Source organism: Pseudophryne corroboree, chromosome 3 (genome assembly GCF_028390025.1).
Source record: "Pseudophryne corroboree isolate aPseCor3 chromosome 3, aPseCor3.hap2, whole genome shotgun sequence".
NCBI classification, from domain to species: Eukaryota; Metazoa; Chordata; class Amphibia; order Anura; family Myobatrachidae; genus Pseudophryne; species Pseudophryne corroboree.
In genome coordinates, this window is record NC_086446.1 from 765523694 (window position 1) to 765549728 (window position 26035).

Here is a 26035-nt window from a genome sequence, read left to right on the forward strand (position 1 = left end):
GCCCGTTATTTCCCCGTATGCTGGCACTTGAGGTTCTCCAAGTACCAGAAAGCGGGGGAGGCTTGCTGGGCCTTGTAGTTCCACAACAAAAAACAATATTCTTTTTATACACACTTATGGCTATCAGCCCGGCACCCACCACCCAGGGGTGCTGGGGACAGCCTCGGGCTTCACCCCTGGCCCTTGGGTGCCTGGAGGGGGGGACCTCTTGATTTAAGGGGTCCCCACTCCTAAGGGGTCCCCACTCCTCCAGGGAACCCCGGCCAGGGGTGACTAGTTGGGGGGGTAATGCCACGGCCGCAGGGACCTACATAAATGTGTCCCCCGGCTGTGGCATTATATCCCTGGCTAGTGGAGCCCGGTGCTGGTTTTAAAAATACGGGGGACCCCTACATCTTTTGTCACCCGTATTTTTGGAACCAGGACCGGTCTAAGAGCCCGGTGCTGGTTGTCTAAATACGGGGAACCCCAGTCCAATTTTTTTCCAGTATTTAAACAACCAGGACCGGCTCAAAGAGCCCGAGGCTGGTTATACTTAGGAAGGGGGATCTCACGCATTTTTTTTTTACATTTTTTTAACCCATTCAGACCTTTCTCCATTAAGTTAATGGAAGCCCTGGACAACAAAATTGCATTCATGTCCTCCTCCCACTCCCTTCCCAGTCCCAAACACTAATTTTTTTTTTTTCTATAAAAATGTACAATATATCACAAGTATGATGAGCAGGCAGGCAGCGGGCATTGGCGGCATCGGACTGAGGTGCAAATTAGTGGTGGAGGGCTGGGTCAGTTGATGGTGGGCGAGTTTGTAAGCCATTGGCGGTGGCGGCAGGCATCGGCTGAGTGGCAGTAGCGGGCATTGGCTTGGCTGCGGTAGGGGTCATCGGCAGGATTCGGCGGATATTATGACTGTAGTGCCTCACCAGCCTCTGACCTCACCGCACGCCACTAAACTCTACCTCCTGTAGAGGCTCAAACCAGTCTGATTTAAGGAACTGCAACACCACATTAAGATCCCATGGCGCCGCAGGAGGCACAAAGGGAGGTTGGATGCGCAGAACCCCCTTCACGAACGTCTGGACCTCAGGAAGGGAACCGAACTGTTTCTGAAAGAAAATGGACAAGGCCGAAATTTGAACCTTGATAGACTCTAATCTCAAGCCAGCATCCACACCCGCCTGTAGAAATAGGAGAAGACGTCCTAATTTAAACTCCACTGCAGGAGACTTCTTGGATTCACACCAAGATACATATTTTCTCCAAATACGATGTTAATGTTTGGATATTACCCCTTTCCTGGCCAGAATAAGTGTGGGAATGACTTCATTGGGAATACCCTTATGGGCTAGGATCTGGCGCTCAACAGCCATGACGTCAAACGCAGCCACGGTAAGTCTTGATAAACAAATGGCCCCTGCAGTCAGTATTCCGGTATCGGCATTGAGAGTGATATTGGTATGGCAGCGCTGGTGTTCTGGCCATGGGTTGGGATTCCGGCGTCGGATTTTGAGTGCCAGCATCCTGACTGCCGGAATGCTAACCGCACCCCCCCTTATATGCCTGAATCTGCCTGCCTAATGTATAAAAAAGGTGGACTCTGCTGATGTAATGTGTAAAAAAGGTGGACTCTGCGGCCTAATGTGTAAAAAGGGGACTCTACTTGCTTAATGTGTAAAAGGGGGACTCTGCTGATGTAATGTGTAAAAAAAGTGGACTCTGCGGCCTAATGTGTAAAAAGGGGACTCTACTTGCTTAATGTGTAAAAAGGGGGACTCTGCTACTGTAATGTGTAAAAAAGGGGAATCTGCCTGCCTAACGTGTAAAAAAGGGGCACTCTGCTGCCGTACTGTGTAAAAGGGAGTTCTGACTAACGTAATGTGTAAAAGGGAGCTATGTGGCCACACCCCTTCCCCATGAAGCCACGCCCCTATATTTTTGGCACGCGCATTGACCCTGTTTTGTGTATGGGGGGACGCCGATGCTGTTTCCTGCACACAGCGCTAAAAATTCACGGCACTGGCTGGCTTTTTATCACTCTCCAAGGCTTGATACATCTTCACGCAAGTGCCTCCATAAATGTTCCCCTTTCCTGTTATCTCATCATAGTATTTCAGATGTCATTTTTCTTCTAATAATGCATTTACAGTACCTGCAGGTGGATCCGTATCTGTTACACAGAGCTGCTTCTTTATCTTTGTATTCTCACTCCTTGAGGACTGGTTTTGATAAACTGAAAGAGGAAAAAAAATTGTAAACACAGGAAACTGTGAACCCACAAAGCCACTGTTTCTTACATGAAGCACAATTACACTATAACAGTAATTTGCAGTATGTCATTAACGTACAGCATTTTCTGAGAGGGGGGAACATTTTCTGAGAGGTATATTGTGATAACGCCATGTCCTCCACTCTCTGCCCAGACCAAGTGTAATGTGCTCCACTATTAATTCTAACCAATGTAATGTGCCCCACTGTCTGCCCTAACCAATGTAATGTGCCCCACTCTCTGCCATAACCAATGTAATGTGCCAACTATCTGCCCTAACCATTATAATGTGCCAACTCTCTGCCCTAACCAATGTAATGTGCCCCACTATCTGCCCTAACCAATGTAATGTGCCCCACTGTCTGCCCTAACCAATGTAATCTGCCAACTCTCTGCCCTAACCAATGTAATGTGCCCCACTCTCTGCCATAATCAATGTAATCTGCCAACTCTCTGCCCTAACCAATGTAATGTGCACCACTATCTGCCCTAACCAATGTAATCTGCCAACTCTCTGCCCTAACCAATGTAATGTGCCCCACTATTTGCCCTAACCAATGTAATCTTCCAACTCTCTGCCCTAACCAATGTAATGTGCCAACTCTCTGCCCTAACCAATGTAATGTGCACCACTATCTGCCCTAACCAATGTAATGTACCCCACTATCTGCCCTAACCAATGTAATCTGCCAACTCTCTGCCCTAACCAATGTAATGTGCCCCACTAGTATCTACCCTAACCAATGTAATCTGCCAACTCTCTGCCCTAACCAATGTAATGTACCCCACTGTCTGCCCTAACCAATGTAATCTGCCAACTCTCTGCCCTAACCAATGTAATGTGCACCACTATCTGCCCTAACCAATGTAATGTACCCCACTATCTGCCCTAACCAATGTAATCTGCCAACTCTCTGCCCTAACCAATGTAATGTGCACCACTATCTGTCCTAACCAATGTAATGTACCCCACTATCTGCCCTAACCAATGTAATCTGCCAACTCTCTGCCCTAACCAATGTAATGTGCACCACTATCTGCCCTAACCAATGTAATGTACCCCACTATCTGCCCTAACCAATGTAATCTGCCAACTCTCTGCCCTAACCAATGTAATGTGCCCCACTATCTGCCCTAACCAATGTAATCTGCCAACTCTCTGCCCTAACCAATGTAATGTGCCAACTCTCTGCCCTAACCAATGTAATGTGCCCCACTTTCTGCCCTAACCAATGTAATCTTCCAACTCTCTGCCCTAACCAATGTAATGTGCCAACTCTCTGCCCTAACCAATGTAATGTGCACCACTATCTGCCCTAACCAATGTAATGTACCCCACTATCTGCCCTAACCAATGTAATCTGCCAACTCTCTGCCCTAACCAATGTAATGTGCCCCACTAGTATCTACCCTAACCAATGTAATCTGCCAACTCTCTGCCCTAACCAATGTAATGTACCCCACTGTCTGCCCTAACCAATGTAATCTGCCAACTCTCTGCCCTAACCAATGTAATGTGCACCACTATCTGCCCTAACCAATGTAATGTACCCCACTATCTGCCCTAACCAATGTAATCTGCCAACTCTCTGCCCTAACCAATGTAATGTGCACCACTATCTGTCCTAACCAATGTAATGTACCCCACTATCTGCCCTAACCAATGTAATCTGCCAACTCTCTGCCCTAACCAATGTAATGTGCACCACTATCTGCCCTAACCAATGTAATGTACCCCACTATCTGCCCTAACCAATGTAATCTGCCAACTCTCTGCCCTAACCAATGTAATGTGCCCCACTATCTGCCCTAACCAATGTAATCTGCCAACTCTCTGCCCTAACCAATGTAATGTGCCAACTCTCTGCCCTAACCAATGTAATGTGCCCCACTTTCTGCCCTAACCAATGTAATCTGACAACTCTCTGCCCTAACCAATATTACGTAATGTGCCCCACTCTCTGCCCTAACCAATGTAATGTGCCAACTCTCTGCCCTAACCAATGTAATATGCTAACTCTCCACCCTAACCGATGTAATGTGCCCCACTCTCTGCCCTAACCAATGTAATGTGCCCCACTCTCTGCCCTAACCAATGCAATGTGCCCCACCAGTGCCGTAACTAGACATTTTAGCGCTGTGCGCAAGAAACAGCATCGGCGCTCCCCCATACACAAAACAGGGTCAATGCGCATGCCAAAAACATAGGGGTGTGGCTTCATGGGGGAAGGGGTGTGGCCACAGAGCTCCTTTTTACACATTACATTAGTCAGAACTCCCTTTTACACAGTACAGCAGCAGAGTCCCGTTTTTTACAAATTACGGCAGCAGAGTCCCCCTTTTTTACACATTACAGTAGCAGAGTCCCCCTTTTTACACATTAAGCAAGTAGAGTCCCCTTTTTACACATTAGGCTGCAGAGTCCACCTTTTTTGCACATTACATCAGCAGAGTCCACCTTTTTTACACATTAGGCAGGCAGAGTCCCTCTTTTTATACATTAGACAGGCAGAGGCCCCCTTTTTTTACACATTATGGCAGTAGAGTCCTCCTTTTTTACACATTACAGTAACAGTCCCCCTTTTTACACATTAAGCAGGCAGTCCCCCCCCCTTTTTTTTTTTTTTTTTTACAAATTACATCAGCAGAGTCCCCCTTTTTTACACATTAGGCTGCAGAGTCCCCCATTTTTTTTTTTTACACATTAGGCATTCATTCCCCCCTTTTTTCAGACATGAGAGAGAGAGAGGAAGGTGTGTGTGTGTGTGTGTGTGTGTGTGTGTGTGTGTGTGTGTGTGTGTGTGTCTGTCTGTCTGTCTGTCTCACCTGGGGGGGGCACGATCCAGCATCCATAGGACGCAGAGATTCTCATCGGGTCTGAGAGCTGGCATTTAGCATTCCGCAGTCCTTTACAGATACGGAAGGAGACAGGCGGCGCCAGAAGGACACATTTCTCCCGAATTGCAGGGGCGCCGAGCCTGTATTCAGGTCTGGGCCAATTAACAGAGCCAGGCGGAGGTAGACACTCATCCCAGGCCACCAGTTTATGCGTCCTTTAAAGAAGCAGCGGCGGCGGTGGATGACGGGACACAGGTGGCACCGTCAGCTTGACACAGACAGCGATGTCAGCTTGACACAGGCAACATCCGCCAGCGGGAGACGGGTGGCGCCGCCACCGGCAGTGAATGTGTGTACTATGGAGTCAGTAGATAGCGGCCTTGTGGGTGTGCTGCCAGATGGTGCGCCCTCAGTGCATTTGCGCTGTGGGCAAGGCACCATCGGCACACACCTAGTTATGGCCCTATGCCCCACTCTCTGCCCTAACCAATGTAATGTGCCCCACTCTCAGCCCTAACCAAAGTAATGTGCCCCACTCTCTCCCTACCCATTGTAATGTGTTCCACTCTCTCCCTACCCATTGTAATGTGCCTCACTCTCTCCCTACCCATTGTAAAGTGTCCCACTCTCTCCCTACCCATTGTAATGTGTCCCACTCTCTGCCCTAAACAATGTAATGTGTCCCACTCTCTGCCCTAAACAATGTAATGTGTCCCACTCTCTCCCTACCCATTGTAATGTGTCCCACTCTCTGCCCTAAACAATGTAATGTGCCCCACTCTCTCACTACCGATTGTAATGTGCCTCACTCACTCCCTACCCATTGTAATGTGCCCCACTCTCTCCCTACCGATTGTACTGTGTCCCACTCTCTCCCTACCCATTGTAATGTGCCCCACTCTCTCCCTACCCATTGTAATGTGACCCACTCTCTCCCTACCCATTGTAATGTGCCCCACTCTCTCCCTACCCATTGTAATGTGACCCACTCTCTCCCTACCCATTGTAATGTGCCCCACTCTCTCCCTACCCATTGCAATGTGACCACTCTCTCCCTACCCATTGCAATGTGACCCCTCTCTCCCTACCCATTGCAATGTGACCCCTCTCTCCCTACCCATTGCAATGTGACCACTCTCTCCCTACCCATTGCAATGTGACCCCTCTCTCCCTACCCATTGCAATGTGACCACTCTCTCCCTACCCATTGCAATGTGACCCCTCTCTCCCTACCCATTGTAATGTGTCCCACTCTCTGCCCTAAACGATGTAATGTGCCCCACTCTCTGCCCTAACCAATACAATGTGACCCACTCTCTCCCTACCCATTGTAATGTGCCCCCTCTCTCCCTACCCATTGTAATGTGTCCCCCTCTCTCAAAACCCATTGCAATGTGTCCCGCTCTCTGCCCTAAATAATGTAATGTGCCCCACTCTCTGCCCTAACCATTGTATTGTGTCCCACTCTCTGCCCTAACTCTTGTAATGTGCCTAACTCTATTTGTGTGCGAAGTTGGAGTTGCGATCAGGGCTGGCAGAGGGTCAAAGGGGACACCTATACCAGGCTCCAAGGATCATATGGGCCCCAAGGATACATCACTTAGTGCCCAACGGGAATGTGAGCCGTCTTGTCCAAATTGTACAGCGAGCTGCAGGTGGTGTGGGCCTGAGTGGCAGGAGCCTCTCACACACAGTGACTGGGTGGCACGAGTGTGCGCCCGCCCTTCTGGGTCCAGCTCTGTTGCAGGCAATTACGGGACATGGCAGCAGTTTTGCTGGCCAGTATTTCCGTGCCCATGCCGGCTTCTTCTGGTGGTGTCTGCTGTGCAGTATTTGGGTCTGGGTACTGGACAGAGCAGCGCAGGTGAGTCTTTCCCTGGGGTAAGAGTGGCTTGGTGAGGGGATACAGGGCTTTGGGATGGGCTGGAGGAGCTGGGAATGCAACATCGAGTTATTGAGGAGAGACTGTGGGGTGCGTGGGAGGAAGGAGAGAGGGAGATGGACTGTAGTGTGTGTGGGTGAGGAAGGAGAGATATACATATTTATATATGTGTATATATATATATATATATATATATATATATTTAAAAAAAATCTGAGAAGGCCCCAGAGATATCACTGTCCCGGGCCCAAAGATTTCTGTTGCCGGCCCTGATTGCGCTTGGGGCACTTGGGAGAGAAATGTGTTGAGAATGGAGGTGTTCCCGGGTGGTGACAGGGATGTGTCCTAGCGCACGCATGGAGATAGTCCATTTTATGGGTGTCATGGAGTGTAGTGGAAAGCGCGCCTGCCATAGGGCTGCTGCAAATTTCGATGGTGCGACTGGTGGTGATTTCTAAATATTCACCAATCAGTATTTCAGCATCTACAGGTGCTGACTATGCGTCTACACTGACAGCGGGCGTCTCATTCCTGGCAAATTTCAACGCACGGATGTACACCAGGGAAGGGCATTGTAGTGGCATTTGCATAAAGTCGCAGATGGGTGACCGTCAATAGTTGCGTATGCGTCCGAATAAGAATCAGCCGCAAAGTATCACAAGTATCAGTGTCTGTAGCTTATAGAGTTCTATAGAATACTGTCTTGTATACTTGTTTTTTACTCTTTATGTTAGGCGCCGGGGTCCGCATATCCGCGCGGCCCGGCGCCTAGCAACTAGGGACGCCGTGCGCGTTCAGCCGCCGGCTCCCTAGCAACGCTAGACGCTGAGCCGCACGGACCCTAGCAACGGGGACACCACGGGCGGACCGCGTTCCCCGTTGCAGGGTCTAATTTCCTGCACGCACACTGTCCTCTGGCCGTACAGCAAGGCAGCTGCACAGCATTTATTCCAATCAGGCTCTGAGCAGCTGATTGGAGGACTCCCTCTGAAATACCTTCCCAATGCTTCTCACAGACGCCGGTAATAGCTTCCTGCATGCTGCTTTGGTTTGCAGAGAGTCTGTTTCCAGTCCTGCTGTATCCGGTCATTCCAGTCCTCAGAAGTCCAGTATTCGGGAGTTGTCATCTCATCCCAGGAGGTCGTTTTGTTCCCTGGAGTCCTGACTGATCACCGTTTAATATCCAGTGGTGTTCGTGAGTTGCGGCTCTGCCGTGTGTTGCGGCTCAGCCGCTTTACCTTTTTTATATTTTGTTTTTGGAGCATTTGCGGAGGGTTCCGCTTCCACAAGTCCTCTCTGGTACTTGGCGGTGCCAGGTAGGAGAATTGGACAAGTGGATATTTTGGTTGTCCTTTTCCCTGGCGGTTTTTCCGCACATATTCTAGTTTTGAGTTAGCTTGTAGCCCCTGGCCTGGTTGTTTAGTCAGAGGGCCTCTTGTTATCACCCTGTCTCGGATTTCCCTTTGTCTCTCATTAAGACCGGGGGGCATCAGAGTTGGGCAGACATAATCCGCCCTTCAAACGCGGCTGCCATGGGCTCAAGCAACCATAGTCTCGCAGGGGATTTCTGACAGCACGGGTGAGACAACAGAGTTAGGGCGCCAGGGGCTATTTTCCATTCCCGCTCCCTTCCCCAGCATTTCGTTCCAGTGCTCCGGTCCTTGCAATAAGATCTCCTCAGACCAGAGTGCTGGAATCATAACATTATTACCGGCCATACCAAAACTTAAAATTAAACGGGTTTCATTTTTTCTCATTCAGTTTTTGTGAGAGTTTATCGGCCTCATGAATCCGACAGGTTTAGGGCCAAATCCCGGTCAGCTCTTAGTCAGCCAGATTCAAGAACTTACTCAGATGGTTCAGGATCTTTCTCTTCGGGTGAGATCGCAGGAAGGTCTTTTGCGAGCCTCCCCGAAGGTAGTCCCTGAACCAAAGATGCGATAGAAAATAATTTTTTAATTTTAAAGAATCCTGTAAACTATATTTCCGTTTAAGACCTACTTCCTCTGGTACTGAATCTCAGCGGGTTGGGATTATTATTTCTTTACTCCAGGGGGATCCTCAGACCTGGGCATTCGGTTTAAGGGCAGAGGATCCTGCGTTGTTGTCAGTAGATGCTTTTTTTAAGTCTTTAGGGCTTTTGTATGATGACCCTGATAGAGAGGCGTCCGCTGAAAGTCAGCTGCGCGCTCTCAAACAAGGTAGAAATCCTGCGGAGGTTTATTGTACTGAGTTTCGCCGTTGGTCGAACGACTGTGGCTGGAATGACCCAGCCCTGCGCAGTCAGTTTCGCCTCGGCTTATCAGAGTCTATAAAAGACAGTCTCCTCCAGTACCCCGCTCCTGAGACTCTCGATAAACTCATGGAGCTTTCTATTAAGATTGATCGTCGTCTCAGAGAGCGGAGGGCAGAAAGAGGAGCACCTGTAAGGTCAAGTCCGTGTGTATATTCCATTCCAGAAGACGTAGAGGAGCCCATGCAGATGGGTCTCTCCCGGCTGTCTCCTGAGGAAAGAGCCAGAAGGCAAAATTCCGGTCTTTGTCTGTACTGTGGTGGTAAGGGACATTTTGCTCGTAACTGTCCGAACAAGTCGAGTTCTATCTTACACATTGCCCAGCAGTTCCAGTTGTTCTGGGTCACCCTTGGCTGGCCTTTCATAATCCCACCATTGATTGGCGGTCCGGGGAGATTTCACAATGGGGTACTTTTTGTGCTAAGGAATGTATTACGTTTCCAGTCAGAGTAGCAGCTATCATTCCATAACTCATTCCTGTGGAATACCAGGAGTTTGCCTATGTTTTCTCCAAAGGCAATGCGGACATTCTGCCTCCCCATCGGCCTTATGATTGTGCTATTGAGCTAATTCCTGGTTCCGCATTGCCAAAGGGAAGATTATATGCATTATCCGGGCCAGAAACTGCAGCTATGAATGACTATGTTCAGGAGAGCTTACAGAAAGGTTTTATTAGACCATCAAAATCCCCTTTAAGTGCTGGTTTTTTCTTTGTGGAGAAGAAGGATGGCTCGCTTAGACCATGCATAGATTTTAGAGCCCTGAATAAGATCTCAGTCAAAAACACCTATCCTTTGCCGTTGATTTCTGTACTCTTTGATCAGTTACGTTCTGCTGTGATTTTTTCTAAAATTGACCTGAGAGGAGCTTACAACCTCATCCGAATTAAATCTGGAGATGAGTGGAAGACGGCTTTCAGTACTCAGTCGGGTCACTACGAATACCTGGTGATGCCGTTCGGCCTGTCTAATGCTCCAGCAGTTTTTCAAGACCTCATAAATGATGTGCTCCGTGACTTCCTAGGGAAATTCGTGGTCGTTTATTTAGACGACATCTTGATTTTTTTCTGAATCGATGGAACAACATATCACCCAGGTGCGTCTGGTTCTTCAAAAGTTACGTGAGAATCATTTATATGCCAAGCTGGAGAAGTGTGAATTTCACGTCACGGAAGTATCTTTTTTAGGGTACATAATCTCCCCTCAGGAATTTTCCATGGAACCCAAGAAGCTTCAGGCCATCCTTAATTGGGCGCAACCCACCAATTTAAAAGCAATTCAGCGCTTTTTAGGGTTTGCGAATTATTATAGGAGGTTCATTCATTCTTTTTCTGACCTGGTAGCTCCCATTGTGGCTCTGACTAAGAAAGGAGCGGATCCTACCAACTGGTCGCATGAAGCTGAGTTGTCCTTCCGGGCCCTTAAACAAGCCTTTGTCTCTGCTCCAGTCCTCAGACATCCTAATCCGGAATTGCCCTTTGTTGTGGAGGTTGATGCCTCAGAGGTTGGAGTGGGGGCTGGCCTTTCTCAAAAGGATCCGGAGTCTTTGGAGTTACATCCTTGTGCCTTTATGTCCAGGAAATTCTCCTCCGCTGAATCTAATTATGACGTTGGTAATCGGGAATTACTGGCAGTAAAGTGGGCTTTTGAGGAGTGGAGGCATTGGCTGGAAGGAGCAAAGCATACTATTTCGGTATTGACTGACCATAAGAACCTGCAATACATTGAATCCGCTAAACGGCTTAATGCTCGGCAGGCACGTTGGGCATTATTTTTTACTCGTTTCAAATTTATTATCACTTTCAGGCCTGGTTCCAAGAATACTAAAGCTGATGCCCTGTCACGTAGTTTTCTTCCGGTTCACAATAACAATCCTGTTGTTACCCCAATACTTCCATCTTCGGTCATCCGGGCAGGCCTCACACAGGATTTATTTACCCAGTTAAACCAGCTTCAACACCAAGCTCCTAGATTTACTCCTGCTGGTCGTCTTTACCTTCCTGAATTTTTGAGAGCTACTGTTTTAACTGAATTCCATGACAACAAGGTTTCAGGGCATCCGGGAATCACTAAGACATTGGAGTTAGTCTCTCGCTCAGTATGGTGGCCTAGTATGTCTAAAGACGTTAGGGAATTTGTTTTTTCATGCCAGGTTTGTGCACAGCATAAGGTTCCCCGTTCCTTGCCTATCGGGCAACTTATGCCCTTAAGTGTCCCTCTCAGGCCATAGTCTCATATTTCCATGAATTTTGTGGTTGACCTTCCCCTTTCAGCCGGATTCCGAGTCATATGGGTGGTAGTGGACCGTTTTAGTAAAATGGCTCATTTTATTGCTCTTCCCCGATTGCCTTCTGCTCAAGGGTTGGCAGTTTTGTTCCTCCGCCATGTGTTTAGGCTTCATGGGTTACCCACTGATATTGTTTCTGATCGGGGTCCACAATTCATAGCACAATTCTGGAGATGTTTTTGTGCTTCTTTGAAGATGAAACTGTCATTAACATCCGGTTATCACCCACAATCCAACGGACAAACCGAACGAGTTAACCAGTCATTAAAACAATATCTGCGCCTGTATTCAGCCAAACTCCAGAATGATTGGTCTGAGTTTCTTCCTTTGGCTGAATTTGCTTACAATAACTCCTGTCATTCCTCCACTAAAGAGTCTCCATTCTTTTCAGTTTTTGGTTTTCACCCCAGAGCTAATTCTTTTTTTTATCATTCTCCAGTCTCCTCGCTTGCATTGACCTCCCATCTCAGAGCAATTTGGAAAAAAGTGCACCTTGCTCTCAGAAAAGCAGCCTTTTCGAGAGAAGAAATTTTCTGACAGGCTCCGACGTCCTTGCACTTTTAAGGTGGGAGATAAGGTGTGGTTGTCAACTCGCAACATCAGGCTTCGACAATCCTCGGCTAGACTGGGACCCAAATTTATTGGACCATTTCTTATTATTAAAAGAGTCAACCCAGTTGCCTATCGGCTACGTTTACCAAGATCTCTCAAGATTGGAAATACGTTTCATTGTTCCCTGTTGAAACAATATGTTTCTTCCAGTAGATTTCCTCGGAGGATCTCTCAGGGTAGATCTCCAGTGAATGTACAGGGACAACAGGAGTTCTTGGTAGAGAAAGTTCTTGATTCCAAATTGTCCCGGGGTCGGCTGTATTTTTTAGTTCACTGGAAAGGCTATGGTCCGGAGGAAAGGTCTTGGGTCTTAGATAAGGATCTTCATGCTCCTAGGCTCAAGAGGGCATTTTTTCAGGAATTTTCTCAGAAACCTGGCTTTAGGGGTTCCTTGACCCCTCCTCAAGGGGGGGGTACTGTTAGGCGCCGGGGTCCGCATATCCGCGCGGCCCGGCGCCTAGCAACTAGGGACGCCGTGCGCGTTCAGCCGCCGGCTCCCTAGCAACGCTAGACGCTGAGCCGCACGGACCCTAGCAACGGGGACGCCACGGGCGGACCGCGTTCCCCGTTGCAGGGTCCAATTTCCTGCACGCACACTGTCCTCTGGCCGTGCAGCAAGGCAGCTGCACGGCATTTATTCCAATCAGGCTCTGAGCAGCTGATTGGAGGACTCCCTCTGAAATACCTTCCCAGTGCTTCTCACAGACGCCGGTAATAGCTTCCTGCATGCTGCTTTGGTTTGCAGAGAGTCTGTTTCCAGTCCTGCTGTATCCGGTCATTCCAGTCCTCAGAAGTCCAGTATTCGGGAGTTGTCATCTCATCCCAGGAGGTCGTTTTGTTCCCTGGAGTCCTGACTGATCACCGTTTAATATCCAGTGGTGTTCGTAAGTTGCGGCTCTGCCGTGTGTTGCGGCTCAGCCGCTTTACCTTTTTTATATTTTGTTTTTGGAGCATTTGCGGAGGGTTCCGCTTCCACAAGTCCTCTCTGGTACTCGGCGGTGCCGGGTAGGAGAATTGGACAAGTGGATATTTTGGTTGTCCTTTTCTCTGGCGGTTTTTCCGCACATATTCTAGTTTTGAGTTAGCTTGTAGCCCCTGGCCTGGTTGTTTAGTCAGAGGGCCTCTTGTTATCACCCTGTCTCGGATTTCCCTTTGTCTCTCATTAAGACCGGGGGGCATCGGAGTTGGGCAGACATAATCCGCCCTTCAAACGCGGCTGCCATGGGCTCAAGCAACCGTAGTCTCGCAGGGGATTTCTGACAGCACGGGTGAGACAACAGAGTTAGGGCGCAAGGGGCTATTTTCCATTCCCGCTCCCTTCCCCAGCATTTCGTTCCAGTGCTCCGGTCCTTGCAATAAGATCTCCTCAGACCAGAGTGCTGGAATCATAACACTTTACATATGAGAACTTGCGATACTCACAGAGGTCAACTCAATTAGGATTGATGTACAGGTGATGCCCACTGTGTGTCATTGTAACGGCGTGTGAGCATCGGCAAAAGCATCGGCATCACGCCTAATCACCACAATATCACAGAAATCACACATTTTCGTTTGCAGCTCCATAAAGGTGCATATGAATATGCATGATCTGAGGGTAATGTATGTACAGAATGCATGTGTGCTGCAAATCACCCACACATCATACAGAATGGGCAGTTTTGTAGGTTCTGAGTGACTGTACGACAGCAAAGGAAGTTCTACTGTAATATCCCTATAACACATATCCAGGAACAAACTGAATCACTGTACACACAGTGTCGGACTGGGGTATGAAGGGCCCACCGGGGGAATGCAGTGATAAGGGCCCATACTTAGGGGTGTGGCCAGCCTACAAAGGGGGTGTGGCCAGCCTCCACAGAGTCTTGAAATACACAATAGTCTAGTGCAGTGTAATGCAACATATCTACCATGTATAATACAAGTGCACAGTCTGGAACCTGATCCCTAGAGGAAGGAGTGGGCACTCAGGCAGTGGGGCCTACCGATGGTTTCCCTGGTACCCCTGTGAGCCATTCTGACCCTGAATACATACAATATACCGGCTGTTGGGATGGTGGCTGTCAGTATCCCAACAGCAGCATCCCATCTGCCGGCATACCGGCAACGAGTGCAGTGAGTCCCCATGCAGGCTTGCTGCGCTCACCATGTATCGGGCCCAATGGCGAGCTTTACTCTCTACTGGTTATATTCCCACCACCTGAGTGGGAATATGGGGCTGCAGTAGGGATTCTGACCGCCGACATTTAGGTGCCTGCCGGGATTCTGGGGTCGAGATCCTGAACACCGGCATCCTGACGGACGGTATATTAACCGTATACCTTTACAAAATACTTTCTGTTCTGTTTTGACTCAACATTATTCTTGTTACCAAACGTACTGTACTGTAAGAGACATGAGATCCTGGCCACCAGAATGCTGGAGGGGAAGGGCGATCGCAACAAAGCCCCTTGCAAGCTCGCTGTGCTCACCACAGGTTCTATTCCCTCTCTGTGGGTCTCGAGTGGGAATAGTATCTGTAAGTTGCATTCCGGCTGTCAGCATGTGTAGCGGTCAGGATTCCGGTGTCAGTATCCTGACAGCCAAGATCCCGACCGCCGGCAAACGTAACTACATCCCACTACAACTCTATGTTTTCTATCCTGTAACCAACGATTCAACCATCTTAGTATCCAATCCATGCTTTCAAGTTTATTTAACTGTCTAGATAAGATATATCTACAGACCCCCCATTATCTATTACTTTAGTCCCCCCCTCCCCCCCAGTAAATGCTGTTTGGGATCCTGTAGCTTGCTGGAATTGAGAAACTCTACAACTTTCTTTTAAGAGTGTTGCCATCAATATCCCTACTACTGATGTAAGGCTTACTGGTCAGTAGTTGCTTGCCTCTTTGCTTCCACTTTTGTGCAGTGGGACTACGTTTGCTCTTTTCCAGTCCTCTGGAATTACTCCTGTAGCTACTGACTAGCTGAATAATTCTGTTAATGGTGCTACCAGCACCCCTTTAAGCTCTTATAGTATCCTTGGATGTATCCCATCTGGCCCCATTGATTTATCCACTTTCAGTTTTGAGAGTTCTTTTAGGACCTTCTCCTCTGTAAATGTACTTGTTTCTACTTAATTTTTCTGAATATACCTACAACTTAAATGGTCTCTTCACCTCTCTTTCAGTAATGAATACTGAGCAAAAATCATTATTAAGATGATCTGCTATTACATTGTCTCCCTCAACAAGACTCCCACTCTCTTACTTTAGTCTTATTGTTCCACCTTTTTGTTTTTCTACTTTCGCTTATATACCTAAAAAAAAGTTTTGCCTCCTTTACCCACTGACTGGGCCATTTTCTCCTCAGCTTGTGCCTTTGCACATCTGATTACCTTCTTAGGGGTATATTTACTAAGATTTGTGTTTCTCCTGATTTGGTTAGAGTCTGGGTTCGAATTTCATCATTCGTGTTTTTCTGCAACTTTTTGTGGTAACAATCGGTAATTTACTAAGCTCCCACGTTTTTGGTTTTCATATTTTCTGATGTCGATGGTATTCGTATTTTAAAATGAATTTCACGTCCGGATTAAGGTTGTTCAGCCAGGCATGGGTGGTTGTTCCTTCAGATTCATAACTTTACTAACGCGGCAGTTTTTTTTTGTTTGCGGACGTGTTTCCACGTGTACTTTAATTTTTGACACTCAGTTGTGATTGGTTGAGTTTCGGACGCAGGAGTGTCTTTGCGCAACCATATAAATACTCCCCAAACCGCTCGAACCTCTGGGTTTAGTTCGTGGAGAGGTGAGAGGTTGTGTTCTGTGGAGTTGGTGAGTAGGTTGGTGGATTTGTGGTTTTTGCCAATTTCTGAGTGCTGTAGTGTGTGTGAGAGTTGTCTTGTTATTCTGGTTGTGTAGTCATTTAATAGTTTGTCTGAGTTTTGGTCCTTGTCTTATTTGATTTAAGTCTCGTGTGTGTGTGTGTGTGTGTGTGTGTGTGTGTGTGTGTGTGTGTGTGTGTGTGTGTGTGTGTGTGCTGTGTAGAGGTAGTGGAGGACTGTGTTGTTTGTTCTTTTATTTCTCAGTGTTCATTGTTGTTTGTCTTAATGATGTCTGACTCTGAGGTGGAGGAGGTGAGTGAGAGGGAGGGAGGGAGGAGGTAAGTGAGAAGGAGGAGGTTAGTGAGGTTGAGGAGGTGGGAAAGGTTGCTGCTGCATCCTCTAGAGACAGTGACAGTGATGCAGCTCCGCAGCCACACACCACTAATAAGACTGTCCGCAATGTGAAGTTTGATTTTGCTGAGAATGTGGCTTTGTTGCATGAGCTGATGAAATATCATCTTCAGCTGTTTGGGCCTGAGTCATTGAAGGTGACAAAGTAGTGGCAGCTGTGAATAGTGAGGGCATTGTCAAGCGGACAGAGGACACGTGACATCAAGCGGCATGTCAAGGCTAAAATGGCCAAGGAGGCTCGACAGATGGTGGTCATCCATTCATCGCTACATATCTGGAGTACGAGGAACCCATGAGGAGCCTAATATCTCCAGAAGTTGTGAGGGCTACTTATGTCCGGGATTCGGACCGGCCCAGACAGGATAGTGAGTGTGTTTTTATGTGTTTTAAAATGTTTTGCTTGTTTTTTTTGTGGGTATTTTTGTCACCATGTATTGTATATTTTTAGAAAAAATGCTGCAAGTCACTTTCTGCATATGTGTATTGTAGTTGTGCTGTTTTTTTGTTTTTCCCTTTATTTTATTTTTTTCATTTGCCACTTAATAAGTATATTCACATTAGTGCAGTAATGTTTTGTTGTGCAATGTATATATTTTAATACTGTATACTTATTTGTCTGGGTCATGAGCCTGTGCGCATTACTCTTGTTTTTTTTTTTTTTTTTTTCTATTATGTTCAATGGATGTATGGCGTTTAAGTTTGCCATAGTTTGGTGTTTTGGAGTAGTTAGTGTATTTGCCTATGTACTTGTTGTTGTTTATGAATAATTTTTGGTAACTTTGTGTTTAAAACGATAACACCACCTCTTTTCCTGCTTTGTTTGGTTGAGGCCATTTTATTTTGGTATTGTAAAGGACTAGTTCAATCCTGTATATGTTCTAGGGTCATTTTGCTAGGTGAAATAGGGTTTTTTTTAATTGGTTCTTCATACTGTTTATTTTCAAAAAACCTTTTTACTTTTTGGCTCACCATTATTTGGCAGCATTATTGCCATTTGTAGTGTTGTCTTGTTTTAGCATTATTTATTTAATTTTTTTGCGGGTGTTATTTTGTGGTTTAACCATCAACTAACTGTGTGCAGTTATGTGTATTTTTGTTTATGAGTATGTCCAACAAAAATACTCTTAAACAAAGGAAATTATTATTTTTAAGTTTAACAATGTGTGTATGTCAAAGTTAAAAAACTAATTATGCATAATAATTTCCATGGCAACTTTGAATTTAAAAACACATGTCCCATATTTATTTCCAGTGGCCAAAAAGACTGCAACAGTGTGCCCTGCCCCTACTCAGCCAGAAGACGAGGATGATGGGAAAGCTGGTAAGTATTTCTTGTTTTGATTGTTTAAGTAAGCAAATGTCTTGCATGATATTAAGTGGTTGTTTTTGTTTAGGTCCATCCACACAACATTCTCCCCCCAGAAAGTGGCGTCCAGATGTTTTGACCAGGCCAAGACACATGGGCCACAAGAAACACAGCCAGGATGTGCACACCAGGCCACACAATTCACCACCACAACGGCGCATTTCTGATGGGTCCTCAAGGCCACCACTCCAACTATTGGATAGTCCTCCCTCAAGGTCACCACATTCCCCACAGCTGCCTGGTAAATAAAAAAAAACACAACCTTAGGGCACATACTTACACAGAGCAGCTCCACAGCATCAGCCGCATTATGGAGCGTCACACTGCAGCAACAAGAGACCTCAATGCTACACTGAGTAACCTGAGCCAGCACCTCACAACAGCTCAGGGACACCAACTACATTAATTTCCCCAGTTACCTCCCCCCAAGGCGCTCAACCCGTACATTGCAACACGTCACTGGAAAAGGCGCAGCTTCATCAAAAGGAGCAAACAATAAACTGTTGTGTGAGAGTTCATGCTGTTGGAAAAACAATGACATGTTAACAGAGTAATTGTCATGTTTTCTCATTATTACAAGGCCATCTATGCTCTTCTTTACAGTATAACCAAAACTCATTATTACAAGGCCATCTATGCTCTTCTTTACAGTATGACCAAAACTCATTATTACAAGGCCATCTATACTCTTCTTTACAATATGACCAAAACTCATTAGTACAAGGCCATCTATAATCTTCTTTACAGTATGACCAAAACTAATTAGTACAAGGCCATCTATACTCTTTATTACAAGAACATTTCTCTTAAATTGAAGGTCATGTTTTTTTACTACAATGCCATGTTTAAACATTAAGACAAGGCCATGTTTTTGCATTATAACAATGCCATGTTTTTACATTATGTCAATTAAATGTTTTCTCTTTATGTGGTTTTGTTGCAACATTATGTTGTTTCTTAGCAAGCATGATTACAAAGAACAGAGTAAATTGCATGTTCTCTTACTACCGTATATACTTGAGTATAAGCCGACTTTTTCAGCACTTTTTTTTGTGCTGAAAAAGCCACTTCGGCTTATACTCGAGTCAGTATTTAGGAGGGACACGGAGAGCACAGCGCACGGCTCTCCTGTGTCCCTCCTGCGTCTCCGGCGGCAGCGGCGTGTGTGTGTGTTAAAGGAAGTGCACGAACCGGCACTTCCTTTAACACACGCCGCTGCCACCGGAGACGCAGGAGGGACACAGGAGAGCCGCGCGCTGTGCCCTCCATGTCCCTCCTTCAGAAGACAGCGCGGGAGCGTTGGAGGGTATGTAACTGGGCTGGCACTGTGGGGCATATCTGGCACATCTGGCATTGTGTGGCATATCTGGCAGCATTGGGGCATATCTGGCAGCATGAGGGCATATCTGGCACATCTGCCACTGTGGGGCATCTCTGGAAGCATGAGGGCATATCTGGCAGCATGAGGGCATATCTGGCACTGTGGGGCATATCTGGCACTGTGGGGCATATCTGGCAGCATGAGGGCATATCTGGCACATCTGGCATTGTGGGGCATATCTGGCAGCATGAGGGCATATCTGGCACTGTGGGGCATATCTGGCAGCATGAGGGCATATCTGGCACATCTGGCATTGTGGGGCATATCTGGCAGCATGAGGGCATATAAGTTTTCCCAGGTTTTTGTAGTAAAATTAGGTGCCTCGGCTTATATTCGGGTCGACTTATACTCGAGTATATACGATATGTGGTTTGCCACAATAATTATGCTGGGTTTCCAGAAAAAAAAACACAAGTAAATGTATTTTTGAGTATTTGTTGGTTCTCTACATTATTCTTCCATTCCCAACACACATAACAGTAACTGTAGCCTAAACATATATTACACATGCAGCAATTGAAATTAACAAATGCAATGTTATTTAGTCAATATATATGTGTTTTTACGTATAACAAAAAACCACAGAAAATACAAAGTGACACAAATATCCTTACATAAAAAATGATGATCAATGAGTTCCTGCCTTACCCGCCTCTCTACAACTGTACTCCAAAAGCTTCGCCAGGGGCTTAGGACCCTTTTCAAGGCAACCAAATTCTGGTGTGATTAATGGGTAAGCTGAAAGACATGTAAACACGCCAGCCCAAAGCAGTTCTATTTGAAAACACAATTTTTTTACAATTCAAGTTTTTTTGCTGCCGCAATTAAGGATTCCCGTTCAAGTTTACAAATACAAATCCTTGGTAAATAACCGTGTTGTATAAAATAACAGCCGCGTTTGACCGATGGTCTATTCAGTCGTATTTGTGTACTCAACTGGGAAAAACAATACGAATGGCCCCAACACTTCCGAGATTTGTGTTTCGTAAATTCCCGAGCTGACACTTAGAAAAAAAAAAAAAAACTTGAATGGAAACGGAAGCTTAGTAAATTTTCACCTTAGTCTCCTTCTGTCTAACAAGATACGCCTTCTGTCTTCCTTCTTTTGCTTCTGCTTTTATTTTCTAAAGGCCATCTGTTGTACTTTCATAATACTTGCTACTTCTTTTGCAAACTACACTGGCTTCCTCTTCCTTGTGTTTTTCCGAACACTTTTGATGCAAAGGTCTGTTGCCTTTAATATTGCACTTTTTAATGTTTCCCACCTCTCCTGCACTCCTTCCAAGTTCCTCCACTCTGCCAAAGAATCACTTACACATTTTCCCATCCCTACAAAATCAGCCTTCCTAAAATCCAACACCTTTGTTTCTGTATGGGACGAGTCAGTCTTTGTCTTTATGCTGAACCATACTGCTTGATGATCACTGGATCCCAGGTTTTCACCCACTTTTACGTCAGATATTCTGTCTCCATTTGTAAGTATTACATCTAATATTGCATCTTTCCGAGTGGGCTCCCTCACCAATTGCTGAACTGATGCTCCCTGCAATGATTTCAGAATGTCCCTACTTCCAGGGCCGAAACTAGGATTTTTGTCACCCGGGGCAAGGTAGTCATTTGACACCCCCCCCCCCCCCCCCCCCCCGGCAAAAAAAAAAAATATTTTACAATAAATAAATAAAAATAATAATAAAAATTAAAATAAATAAATACATGAATAAAAATATTATATATATATATATATATATATATCTCTTTCAGAACTTTTTTACCTGAAAAATTGCCTTTTCTAACATGAATTTCATATCCAGGAAAAAGTGTCCCCATTGTACACAGTACGACAGGCAAGTGTCCCCATTCCCCATTTTACACATTGCGGCAGACAGGTGACCCCATTTTACACATTGCGGCAGACAGGTGTCCCCATTTTACACATTGCGGCAGGAAAAAGTGTCCCCATTTTACACATTGCGGCAGACAGGTGACCCCATTTTACACATTGCGGCAGACAGGTGTCCCCATTTTACACATTGCGGCAGGAAAAAGTGTACCCATTTTACACATTGCGGCAGGAAAAAGTGTCCCCATTTTACACATTGCGGCAGGCACAGGTCCCCATTTTACACAGTACGCTGGCAAGTGTCCCCATTTTACACATTGTGGCAGGAAAAAGTGTCCCCATTTTACACATTGCGGCAGGCACAGGTCCCCATTTTACACAGTACGCTGGCAAGTGTCCCCATTTTACACATAGCGGCAGGTACAGGTCCCCATTTTACACATTGTGGCAGGAAAAAGTGTCCCCATTTTACACATAGCGGCAGGCACAGGTCCCCATTTTACACAGTACGCTGGCAAGTGTCCCCATTTTACACATTGTGGCAGGAAAAAGTGTCCCCATTTTACACATTGAGGCAGGCACAGGTCCCCATTTTACACATTGCGGCAGGCGCAGGTCCCCATTTTACACATTGCGGCAGGACGGTGGTGGAGGGAGAGAGAGAGAGAGGAAGGGAGAGGGGCTGACTTACATTTGAAGCGGTTCTCGCCGCTCTTCAGCCGCCTCTCCCTCCTCGTCCAGTCTGCGCGGCTCCCCCTTCTCCCTCCTCCGGCGGGGTTTCGTGGAATGACGCGTTTGCGCCGTGACGTCACGACGCAATCGCGTCATTCCGCGAAACCCCGCCCCCCGAGCTGGGCACTCGGGAGAAGGGGGTTTCAACGTTATAAAAGTGCCGCGGCGGGTGTTAGGGGGTCTCGGCGCCCCCTCCAATCCGGCGCCCAGGTCGCCTGCCCCCCTAGCCCCCCCCTAGTTTCGGCCCTGCTACTTCTATAGGAACTAGCGACACCTCCCAGTTTACATCAGGTAGATAAAAGTCTCCCGTGACTATTACAGTACCTCTCGTTTTAATGCCATTTTAGTTATGTCCTGCAGTAGGTTCACTTCTCATCCACTTCCTCTTCCTGACCTGGTGGTGTTTATGTCACCCCCAATACAAAGAACCTCCTTCTTGCCTGTTTGTATGGTCACCCAAAGGGACTCTGTTTTTTCTTCACTACTTTGTATTAAGATAGTATTTTTTTTAAATATTATTATTATTATTATTATTATTATTATTATTATTTATTTATTACCAGTTATTTATATAGCGCACACATATTCTGCAGCACTTTACAGAGAATATTTTGTCCATTCACATCAGTCCCTGCCCCAATGGAGCTTACAATCTATATTCCCTATCACATGTACACACACACACATTCTGAAACTTTGTGTCAGAGGAAAAAGGGACCCTTTGCGCGGCTACGTAGCAGCACCCCGCCAGGAAAAGGGGGGTGGCCTCTGAAAAGGGGGCATGGCTTCGCGGGAGTGCCTCGATCGCGAGCCACGCCCCACGGTTTTCGGCACTGAGGGGGCATGCCCAGCGCTCTGTGAGCTGCTGGCATGCTCTCTCTCCCTCAGCATCTGTTCACCGCTGCTCTGCTAAGCAGGGCAGCGGGTGACAGAGCCTCCCAACTGCCCCCTCCCCCTACCGCGGAACCCTGCAGCCCGCAAGTGGGACAGCGGGACAGTCCCCAAAAATCGGGACAGTTGGGAGGTATGACACTAGGGTTAAATTTGTTGGGAGCCAATTAACCTACCAGTATATTTTTGGATTGTGGGAGGAAACTGGAGGAAACCCACGCAAGTACAGGGAGCATATACAAACTCAACACAGATAGGGCCATGGTGGGAATTGAACCCATGACCTTAGTGCTTGGAGGCAGTAATGCTAACCATTACACCATCCATACTGCCCATTTATGCTTTTTAACATACATTGCTACCCCCCTTCTTACCAATCTCTCCTAATCTTGATACTAGTTACCATCCCGTCAAAATCACAGAACAACATCACTGTAATGTCAGTGCGGCAGCTGTGCACATAAAAACGGAGGAACACTTGAATTGCTCTGTCAGGTACCATCTAGTGGCCGTCTGCATGCAAAACGCTTGAATTCCCCCCTAGAGGTAAGGAGTATAGGATGTATGAGAGAAATAGTTAAATTGAATATACTGTATGTGAATCCTTAGAGAGTATATCACCTGATAATATGAAGACGTTGATCAGGAACACATTTTGGGCCTAATTAAGCCTGATTGTAAAAGCTAAATCTTTCTCTAATGGGCAAAACCATGTGCACTGCAGGTGTGGCAGATGTAACATGTGCAGAGAGAGTTAGATTTGGGTGGGTTATATTGTTTCTGTGCAGGGTAAATACTGGTTGCTTTATTTTTACACTGCAATTTAGATTTAAGTGTGAACACACCCCACCCAAATCTAACTCTCTCTGCACATGTTATATCTGCCCCCCCCTGCAGTGCACATGGTTTTGCCCATTAGAAAAAAATTTTTGCTGTTGTGATCACGTCTGAATTAGGCCCTTTGTACTGATCTTTATCAGATAAATACTATACATGTGTTAATAGTTGTGAGGCGATCAAGGTAGGAGGTCTAAACAAACAGCAGCCCGGGAACAGCACACCAGTACAGGGTTTTTTGTTAGTGCTGCAAGTATGGCGGTACAGGGCGGTACGGCGTACCGTTAAGAAATTCACAGCCGGTATGCAGCACTGCCGGGTCGTCCACCATACCTGCAGCCCGCTGCTGTGTGAGGGAAGGAGAGCGCAGCGCCTCTCCTGCCCCTCAATGCTCTGTGAAGTCCGGTCTCCAGCGGCGGGGGGTGAATCTCAATAAGGCACTGGTTTGTTAGCCAATCAGAGCTTGTGGACGGGCAACAATGGCTTCTGATTGGCTGCTGGTCCGCAAGTTCTGATTGGCTAATGAACCGGCGCCTCATTTGAGATGCCCGCCGCCGGAGACCGGACTTCACGGGCATTGAGGGGCAGGAAGGCGCGTGCTGCGCTCTCCTCCCCTCACACAGCAGAAACAACAGATGCAGTATTGAGCATCAAGGGGGGGCATTCTGGGGCAATGTGTATCTGGCACTGTGGGGCAATGTGTATCTGGCACTGTGGGGCAATGTTTATCTTGCAGTGGGCAATGTGTTTCTTGCACTGGGGCAATGTGTATGTGGAACTGTGGGGCAATGTGTATCTTGCACTTGGGCAAAGTGTATCTGGCACTGTGGGGCCATATATGGCACTGCTGGGGGCATTTATGTATCTGGCACCATGGGACATTTGTGTATCTGACACTCTGGGGCAATGTGTATCTGGCACTCTGGGGCAATGTGTATCTGGCACTCTGGGGCAATGTGTATCTGGCACTGTGGGGCCAGATATGGCACTACTGGGGGCATTTGTGTATCTGGCACCATGGGGCATTTGTGTATCTGGCACTCTTGGGCAATGTGTATCTGGCACTGGGGCAATGTGTTTCTTGCACTGGGGCAATGTGTATGTGGAACTGTGGGGCAATGTGTATCTTGCACTGGGGCAAAGTGTATCTGGCACTGTGGGGCCATATATGACACTGCTGGGGGCATTTGTGTATCTGGCACCATAGGGCATTTGTGTATCTGACACTCTGGGGCAATGTGTATCTGGCACTCTGGGGCAATGTGTATCTGGCACTCTGGGGCAATGTGTATCTGGCACTCTGGGGCAATGTGTATCTGGCACTCTAGGGCAATGTGTATCTAGCACTCTGGGGCAATGTGTATCTGGCACTCTGGGGCAATGTGTATCTGGCAATGTGGGGCAATGTGTATCTGGCAATGTGGGGCAATGTGTATCTGGCACTTTGGGGCAATGTGTATCTGGCACAGTGGGGCAATGTGTATCTGGTGAGAGCACTCCTTTTTCACATACAGCAGACAAAGAGAGAGCACCCCTTTAAGATACAGCAGACAGAGAGCACCCCTTTTTCATATACTGCAGACAGAGAGCACCACTTTTTTAGATACAGCAGACAGAGAGATCACCCCTTTCAGATACAGCAGAGAGAGCACCCCTTTCAGATACAGCAGATAGAGAGAGCACCCCTTTCAGATACAGCAGACAGAGAGAGCACCCCTTTCAGATACAGCAGACAAAGAGAGCACCCCTTTCAGTTACAGCTGACAGAGAGAGAACCCCTTTTTCAGATACAGCAGACAGAGAGAGCACCCCTTTTTCAGATACAGCAGACAGAGAGCACCTCTTTCAGATACAGCAGACAGAGAGAGCACCCCTTTCAGATAAAGCTGAGAGAGAGCACCCCTTTTTCAAATACAGCTGACAGAGAGAGCACCCCTTTTTCAGATACGGCAGACAGAGAGAGGACCCTTTTTCAGATACGGCAGACAGAGAGAGCACCCCTTTCAGATACAGCAGACAGAGAGAGCTCCCCTTTCTCAGATACGGCAGACAGAGAGAGCACCCCTTTTTCAGATACAGCAGACAGAGAGAGCACCCCTTTTTCAGATACAGCAGACAGAGAGAGCACCCCTTTTTCAGATACAGCAGAGAGAGCACCCCTTTCAGATACAGCAGGCATAGAGAGCACTCCTTTAGATACAGCAGACGGAACACCCACGCAATGCCAGACACAGTACTGGAAACGGACACGTCTGTCCAGTAAACTCTCCAATGCCGTAGTGAATATGGCGCAGATCACCAGGGACTTATATAGAATCCAGAACCCACGAGAATCTGACAGCGGGAATATGATGTTTTGCCATGTTTTGGGATCCAAGTAAGGCGGAAAGTCCCGAGCCGGACACGGATTCCGGCTCGGATTGCAAAGTTCGGGGGGGTTCAGTGCCTCGGGAACCGAACCCGCTCATCTCCATCCAAAACCATATATTTTGCCCGGTGCGTACCCCTAAATAGATGATCACATTTATTGTCCATTACATCTGTGTTTTTATTGTGCTTTTATAAACAAATGTAAATCTTGAGAGCTGAACTGCTG

General features: G+C 46.9%; 1 protein-coding gene across 1 annotated transcript in view; it reads right to left on the minus strand.

Moving 5' to 3' along the window:
* Nucleotides 1-26035, minus strand: part of LOC135058242 (killer cell lectin-like receptor subfamily B member 1B allele C) — an 89192-nt gene that overhangs the window by 60778 nt on the left and 2379 nt on the right. The window contains exon 2 of the mRNA XM_063963781.1: nt 2150-2230. The gene's annotated coding sequence lies outside the window, so the exon portion shown is untranslated. The remainder of the gene's footprint in view (nt 1-2149; nt 2231-26035) is intronic.